This window comes from Colobus angolensis, unplaced genomic scaffold (assembly GCF_000951035.1).
Source record: "Colobus angolensis palliatus isolate OR3802 unplaced genomic scaffold, Cang.pa_1.0 Scaffold317, whole genome shotgun sequence".
NCBI classification, from domain to species: Eukaryota; Metazoa; Chordata; class Mammalia; order Primates; family Cercopithecidae; genus Colobus; species Colobus angolensis.
The window spans coordinates 267,451-276,006 of record NW_012116455.1 but is presented as its reverse complement, the minus strand read 5'-3'; the positions used below and the strand labels follow the sequence as shown (position 1 = coordinate 276,006).

The following is an 8,556-nucleotide window of genomic DNA, read 5'->3' as shown; positions in this document are numbered from 1 at the left end:
TAGTTAAAATACAGACAGTAAATGATTTGTGACTGAATCTATAGACATAATGACTAGCTTCATAGTAATAGGAGTAGTAAAAATCACACGAAAAAATTGTAATGCTGAGTGTTCAGTCCCTGAGCAAGGAGTGGGGTAGTTTAAGGGAGGGGCTGTCACCATCCTTGCTGTCAAGTTAAACTGTTAACTAAATTCCCCCCAGTGCTAGCTTGGCTTATGCCCAGGAATGATCAAAGATAGCTTGGAGATCAGAAGCAAGAAGAGTCAACTATGTCAGGTTTCTCTTAATGTTATAATTATGAAAAGGTGGTCTCACAGGGACTTTGGATGAAAGAGTTTCTTTCTTTTTTTTTTTTTTTTGAAATGGAGTCTCACTCTGTTGCTCAGGCTGGAGTACAGTGGTGTGGTCTCGGCTCACTGTAACCTCTGCCTCCCAGGTTCAGGAGATTCTCCTGCCTCAGCCTCCCAAGCAGCTGGGATTACAGGCGAGCACCACCATGTCTGGCTAATTTTTGTATTTTTTGTGGAGACAGGGTTTCGCCATGCTGGCCAGGCTGGTCTCAAACTCCTGACCTCAAGTGATCCGCCCGCTTCGACCTCCCAAAGTGCTGGGATTCAAGGCACGAGCCACTGTGCCCGGCCATGACGAGAGAGTTTCTAGTTGAGCGGCATTTACTGCCTGGTTATGGAATGTTAACTGAAACTACCTCTATCACTGAAGGACATAAAATGATCCTGATACCTGAAATACCCATACTGTCTGGGATGGTGTCAGATAAACATGTTAATGAGAATGGCAGTTCCCAGAGTTCCATACTTAAATGGCAATGGTTTATATAGGATCATGCTACCTGGGGAATGCCAGAAGGAGAGACTCACAGGCACGGATCCTCTTTTTCCCTAAAACTGACTCTAGAACTGCATGAGGAGCTGCCAGATTCCATGGTTCCCAATAAACAGTTCCCTCACTGAAAAAAGCTATTGGATTTGTGGATGGCAGTTTCAAAGTGAAAGGCCCACCTCTTGTTTGGAAGGCTGCTCCTCTGATCATTTATCAGAATGAGCCTGCAGGCCCCACCCAGACTCCTGGAGCTGGTGGGGCAGAGCCTGCTAAGGAACCAGTTCTTGGCCATCTTCACCCTGGAGGAGCTGGCAAAGGATGTCTTCTGTCTGCTGTTCGTAGCAGCCTTCAGCAGGAGATGCTGTGAGATTCTAAAGGCCATGGCACAGGCCTGGCCCTTCCCCCGCCTCCCTCTGGGGTCCCTGATGAAGACACCTCATCTGGAGACCTTGTGAGCTGTGCTGAAGGGACTTGATACGCTGGCCAGAAGGTTCGCCCCAGGAGGTGGAAACTTCAAGTGCTGGATTTGCAGGATGTTGATGAGAATTTCTGGACCATATGGTCTGAAGCCAGGGCCCTGTTCTGCTCCCCAGAGGCCATGAGTAAGAGGCAGGCAGTGGAGGACTGTCCAAGGACAGGAGAGCACCAGCCCTTGAAGGTGTTCATAGACCTCTACATAAAGGAAAATACCCTGGATGAATGTCTACGCTACCTCTGTGGGTGGATCCACTACAGAAGAGGTTTAGTACACCCGTGTTGTAGTAAGGTACAGAATTACTCAATGCCCATTTCAAATTTCAGAAATTTATTGGGAAACGTATACCCAGACAGCAGTATCCATGAGTTGGAAGTCTGGAAAAAGTGCTCACTGAATAGAGCAGGAAAGTTTGCCCCTTACCTGAGCCAGATGAGCAATCTTCACAAACTCTTTTTAGTCTTCGGTTATGGGTGTGAGTTATACATGCACGGCCAAACAGCAGTTCATTCCTGACTTGGACTTTCCATTCGTCTGCCTGGAACCCCCAGACGCTTTATATAAGAAAGGTCAATAATATTAAAGAGCACCTGGAGCACCTGCTCAGATGCCTCAAGAACCCCTTGGAGGCCTTTACATTCTGTCATGCTTACCTAGCTGATCGGGACATGCAGTGTCAGTACCCAAGCCTCAGTCAGCTAAAGCAGCTGCATCTGATTCATATCCTAGTGTGGACCACCAATCTTGAGCCCCTTGGAGCTCTGCTAGAGAAAGCTGCTGCTACTCTTGAGACCCTCGTCTTAGAGGACTCTCGGATCCAGGACTCCCAACTCCGGGTCATCCTGCCTGCCCTGAGCTGCTGCTCCCAGCTCACCACCTTCTACTTTCACGGAAATGAGACCTCCATGAATGCTCTGAAAGTCCTATTGCGTCACATAGGCGGGCTGAGCAAGTTAAGACTGGAGACAGATCCCGCCCCTCTGGAGAGTCTTGACAACAGGGGTCATGTCAGTTGGGAGATCCTCGCCCCAATTCGGGCTGAGCTGATGCGTACACTCAGTGAAGTAAGGCAGGCCAAGAGGATCTTCTTTGGTGCCGCCCCCTGCCCTTCCTGTGGCTCGTGGCCATCTGAGAAACTGGAGCTCTGTCTTTGCTCCTAGGGAAGGCCTGGTTAGTGGGATGGATAAGCTGTGTCCCAGACACTTGGGCACTAAACTCTAGGACATAAGTACATTTTTTTTCTTTTTTTTTTTTGAGACAGAGTCTCACTCTGTCACTCAGATTGAAGTGCAGTGGCACAATCTCAGCTCACTGCAACCTACGCCTCCATGGTTCAAGTGATTCTCCTGCTTTAGCCTCCTGAGTAGCTGGTGTTACGGGCATGTGTCACTATGCCCAACTAATTTTTGTATTTTTAGTAGAGACAGGGTTTCACAATGTCGGCGAGGCTGGCCTTGAACTCCTGACCCCGCCTCTGCCTTCCACAGTGCCAGGTTTAAAGGCATGAGCAGCCAGGCCCGGTCAGGTGCATCTTAAAGGAAGCACAGAACCAGTGTGTTTCAGGCATGTGCTCACTGTGAGTAGAAAAACAAAGGTGACTAAGCAGGGGGCAGTACTGGGTGAAAATGCTGACTTGACGTCAATGAGGCCCTCAGGGACCTGTGTCCTAGAGTCAGAAATAGAACCTGAAGTTCTAGAGTGATGCAGGAGTTACCGCCGCAAGGATGGTTATTAAAAAATGTCAAAAATAAATGGAACCTGAATGGAAAAAAAATTGCAATTCTAACACATAGCTGAGACAAGGACTTAGGCTAAGATAATTAGGCTAATATATATATATATATATATATATATAATTTTTTTGAAAAGCCCTATAAATTAAATGCTGTTTGTCTTTATCTGTTTTGCATTGCTGGAACAGAATATCTGAGACTGGATATAAAGAAAAGAGGCTTATTTGGCTCACAATTCTGGGAGCTGGGAGGTCCGAGATTGGGCAGCTGCATCTGTTGAGGGCCTCAGGCTGCTTCCACTCATGACTGTAAGTGGAAGGGGAGCAGACATGTGCAAAGAGGTCACATGGCAAGAGAGGAAGCAAGAGAGAGAAACTGAGGAAGCCAGACTCTAAAAGCCCACTCTCACCAGAACTAATCCATCCCCACAAGAGAAAGAACTGACTCACCCCCACAGAGGGCATTAATCTATTTATGAGACAGCTGCCCCTATGACCCAAACCTCCCAATAGATCCCACCTCCCAACACTGCCACATTGGGAATCAAATTCCAACACGAGTTTGGGCAGGGACAAACCACATCCAAACTATAGTACTGTTACTACCCATGCTTAGAGATGAACAGAACTAGGTTAGAGAGATTAGGTAAACGAGGATATGAAGCCAGGTATTCTGATTCCCAAAGACTGCACTCTTGGCCACCATGCTTTACTGCATCTGTAAGGGCTGTTTTGACAGCTAGTGTGCAGAGAACACGTGAGTGGTGGGGAAGTGGATGCAGTGGGCAATGGAATGAAAAAGAACAAGAGAACAGAAGGCAGCAATGGCAGGACACAGGGGAACAGACAGAAGACCTAAGCAAATGTGTAAGTCTGGGAAGATCCTGAAGAGAAGCCTAAGAAAGGCTAATTGGCATAGAAGGACCCAGGAGGAAGTTGGAAGGGATGGAATTAGAAGGCCTAGGAAGGAGTTAGCCTGGTCAAAGAAAAGAGAGACTTTTCTGGAACAAAGAAGGAGCAAGGTGAAGAAAGTACCAAGGAATTCTGAGGAGAAGCTGAGAGATCTTGGATAGGTAGCTGTCATGGTCAAATTTTATCCCCAAAAAGATGTTGAAGTCCTAACCTCCAGTATCTATGAATGAGACCTTATTTGGAAATCGGGTGTCTGCTGTTGATCAAGTCAACATGAGGCCAGTGGGTTGGGCCCTAATCCAATATGACTGTATCCTTATAAAAAGGGGGAAAATCGGCACTAAGACAGAGACATGGGGAGAATGTCATGTGAACCTGAAGGCAGAGATCAAGATGATATGCCTACAAGCCAAGGAATACCAAATATTGAAATTGTTTTTTTTTTTTTTTTGAGACAGAGTCTTGCTCTGTTGCCCAGGCTGGAGGGCAGTGGCATGATTTTGGTTCACTGCAACCTCCATCTCCCAGGTTCAAGCAATTTTCCTGCCTCAGCCTCTCAAGTAGCTGGGATTACAGGCACCCGCCAAAACACCGAGCTGATTTTTGTGTTTTTTCAGTAGAGACAGGGATTCACCATGTTGGTCAGGTTGGTCCCGAACTCCTGAACTCAAGTGATCCACCCGCCTCAGCCTCCCAAAGTGCTGGGATTATAAGCATGAGCCACTGTGCCTGGCCCAGATACTGCATTTGAAATGCAATATTGAGAAGACATCCAGAAGCTAGAAGAGAGGCATGGAACAGATTCTCCCTCACAGCCCACAGAAGGAACACCTTTATCTTGGGCTTCTGGCCTCCAGAACTGTGACAAAAAATTTCTGTTGCTTAAGTTACTCACTTTGTGGCACTTTTTATTATGGCAGCCCTAGCAAACTAATACAGTGACCTTGACTTTCTCAAGAAATAGGCAACTTGTTCCCCATATCACATAGCTTCTGTAAAGAAAGACTTCTGGCTCGGTCCAGGGCCAACCCAGGTGTGGTTGGTGGAGATAATATTATAAGTGCAGCACTTGGGCCAGAGCTTAAGAGAAATCAAATGGGAAAAGTCTTTTTCCCTTCTCCCTCCAGGGCCTCAAACAGCAACTGATTTCCTCATCCAGCTTGACCCTCCAAGGTGTCCTGGGAACAGGGTGCAGGAGTGCAAGGTGGGCACGCTCCCTGAACTCAGCTGTAAGGAACCTGGCTTGCTTTGGTCAAGGATAGGCCGAGGTAAACATTCAGAGTGACTCAGGAAGTTTAGAGCGCAAGCGTATAACTCCACTTGTTGTCATAGCCATGTAGACACAACATAGAGAAGCTCACCACCATAGCCATAACATAGGGAAGGCTCACCACTTGGCTCTAAGCCACTATTGTCTATAAAAGGTATAATTGCTTTGCCAACACTGTAGAGGCACACTGATGCCCAGAGAAAGAGAGAGAGCCAAAGTTGTCCGTCTCTGCAGATGGACAGAGGGGAGCCAGGACACAGCTTGGCTCACTCATGTCCAGATAGGGAAAGAGTTAAGCTGCTGACCCTGAAGGCAAGGGAGAGCCGACCACACAGCTGTGTGTGGGAACCACTGAACTAACCAGCTGAGACAGGGTGGACAGTGTGAGAAAGTTGTTGATGAGAGTTGATGCTGAATAAAATCATCTTTCACCTGCCTACAGCCCCCCAAGTATTCTTTCTGCTCATCCACCCACTCCCTTCAGACTGCGACATGACATTTGGCATAGTCGTGAACCTGACATAAGCATGACTGAGGCAGGCAGATGTAAGGCCCGAGTGTGCAAAGGGCCTCTCTAGGGTGGAATTTACACCTATGACCAGGGTACTGGTACCTCTAGCTCACCCTGGACGTTGCCATTAGCATAGCTCACTTGGCATTTGAGGTTACATTAGATCCTTTGAGGTACTGTTGTGATGCTGGTTTTTTTTTTTTTTTTTCATTGAGGAGAAAAAGAAGAAATTCATTTTTATTTTCACAAGGTCTCCGGAAGCCTGGGTTGGTGCAGATGGGAACATGCAGCTGACATTGAAGCCTGTGGGAGGGTGGGAAGGAGCCCCACTGGGGATAACATGCCCCCGGCCCCCACTTAGCTTTCACTCCTATCTCGGTGGTCTATGAGTCTTTTGTCCCCAATAGCCCTACTGGTCAGGGACTGTGTCTCATTCTTTTTGATGGCCCCACAGTGCCTAACCTAGCACCTGACACACAGTCACTCCCCGATGAATATAGAGCAGTGGCTCAATAGCTTCTTCAATATTAGAACAACAATGAATGTTTCCATGTTTCCCATTCCAAAAGCAGATTTAGAACACTGACACCCATTTAGAAGCAGGATCGAAGCCCACAGCATAAGGGCTATTCTGACACTATTGATACCATCTGTTCCAGCACACCACCTTCCAAAGTCAAAAGTGACTGTTCCCCTCCATTTCCCAGCTGTCCTGCCTGGGAGAAACAGGATTGGAACAGAACAGGGAGTATTAAGTAGGAAAACACTAGAAGTTAGAATTGTAAAATGTAGTAACACACTAGAAGCCTGAAGACTCCTTAAACAGGCCTGACGGAAAGCTGGGGAGGAGGAGGGACAATTGTGAAAGAGAACAAAACACCAGGCGCTTGAAAAACTTTGGTTCCCTGACTAATCAGTGGAGTCAAATAGAAAGACAGCCCAAGAGAGGAGCACATTGCGGGTAAAGTGGAAACGAAAACCAGGCCATTAAAAATATATAAAGAAGAGCCTTGCAAGGAACTCTGTAATCGATAACGAAGACACATAACCCTGAACCTAAAACAAAAGTTTGAAAAGGGAGTTATACCTGACATAAATGATGAATTGATGGGTGCTGACGAGTTGATGGGTGCAGCACACCAACATGGCACAAGTATACATATGTAACAAACCTGCACGCTATGCACATGTACCCTAGAACTTAAAGTATAATAAAAAAAGTTTGAAAAAAAAAAAAGACATGTGAAAGAGAGAAAGCCAGCTAAGGACTCACTAACAGCAGTGACAACTCAGGTGCAGATAGCACTTTATAAGGTGCTTTCATGTATAACAACATAGAGAGTAAGGTAGGAGTTCATATTTCCACTTTATGGAGTGCGGAGCTGAAGTTCAGAGAGGGTATATAATTTACGTACAGTCACACAGCTGGTAAGTGGCAGAGGCTGTTCTCTAGCACTCAGAATGGAAAAGGATTCAGCGAATAGGCTGAAAGAATTCTTTCTCTTTGTCTCACCAAGGGAGGTGGTAAATTTGTCACTAAAATAGACAAATAAATGTGTTCTCCCTACCACGCAGCAGCAGCACAGCGTATCTAAGGCACGGTTTCTGGAGTCCAACAGACCTAGGCTCCAGCCGTAGCTCTTCTAATGAGAGATCATGAACAAGCTGTTTAATCTCTCGAAACTTAATTTCCACAACTGAAAGACAGGAATAATACTAGAGTTATTCTGAGGGGGGAAAACATGATTATGTATGTAATAAAATTGCTAATATTTATAAAGTGCTTAATTTTTTGAACAATAATGTGTTTTCTATTGAAAACATAAAGTAAATTTTAAACTTTTCAGAAAGAAAATCATAACTCACAGAAGAGTGTGCTCATTTTGCCCCCAGGATACCTAAGGAAAGTCTGTATCAGGTAGTTCCACCATCAAAATACCACTGTGGTCTCCAGACATTAAAAGCAGAATTACTAGGGGTGGGCTGCAGCTAACCACCTGACCTAGCACGCGTGTACCATTTCCTGCAGTCACCACATTACCATGTCAAGTCACAACTAGCATTCGTTCCACAGTTGAGGAAACTGAGGCCAACAGAGATTGAGTAACTTGCCCAAGATCAGGGCAAATTTGCATCCAGGTTGATCTGACTCCCAATCCTATGTTCTAAATCAATGGATTTCCTGAATCAGTAATTTTTTTAAAAAATTTGGAACTTATATAGAGTTCCAATATTTGTGACAGGTAAGAATATAATTTCTAACTCTCTAAAAGTCATCTCCTATTATTCATATATATATTTACTCAATAAATGTTCATTGGTGTCTACTATGGTCCAGGAACTGTCCTGGGGGGCTGCGACACTGAACAAAGCCAATCCTCTTCCTCATGCCATTATCAATTATCATGTTTATACCAAAACAATGTTAAATGATGAATTATTATGAAAACATGGGAAATAGTAATACCATACATAGATAATAATAATTCCAAACATGGAAACAGTAATCTAAAACATAAGAAAAAGGATTAGATATAATACCAAACATGGGAAAAATATCAAAAGTAGAAAATATACCAAACACAGGAAAGATGTTTTAAAAGATAGGAAGACACAAAAAAGTACAAGATCAATTTTTATTTTATGATACTCAATGCATTTACTATAATTGTTTACCTGTTTGGAGATGAATATTCAACAGTGCAATAAGTGGAGTTTAGTAGTTCAACTTGTTTTAGTGGCTCCTTTCAAATCAGTCTCTATAGAAAATTGTTTCTTATATACCTATATGGCCAAAAAAAGAGAAAAAAGGAAA

The 8,556-nt window shown here is 44.8% G+C and overlaps 1 pseudogene; it reads left to right on the top strand.

Moving 5' to 3' along the window:
- The first annotated feature begins 1,059 nt into the window (after positions 1–1,059).
- LOC105518309 lies at positions 1,060–2,476 on the top strand (annotated as a pseudogene).
- The last annotated feature ends 6,080 nt before the right edge of the window (positions 2,477–8,556 follow it).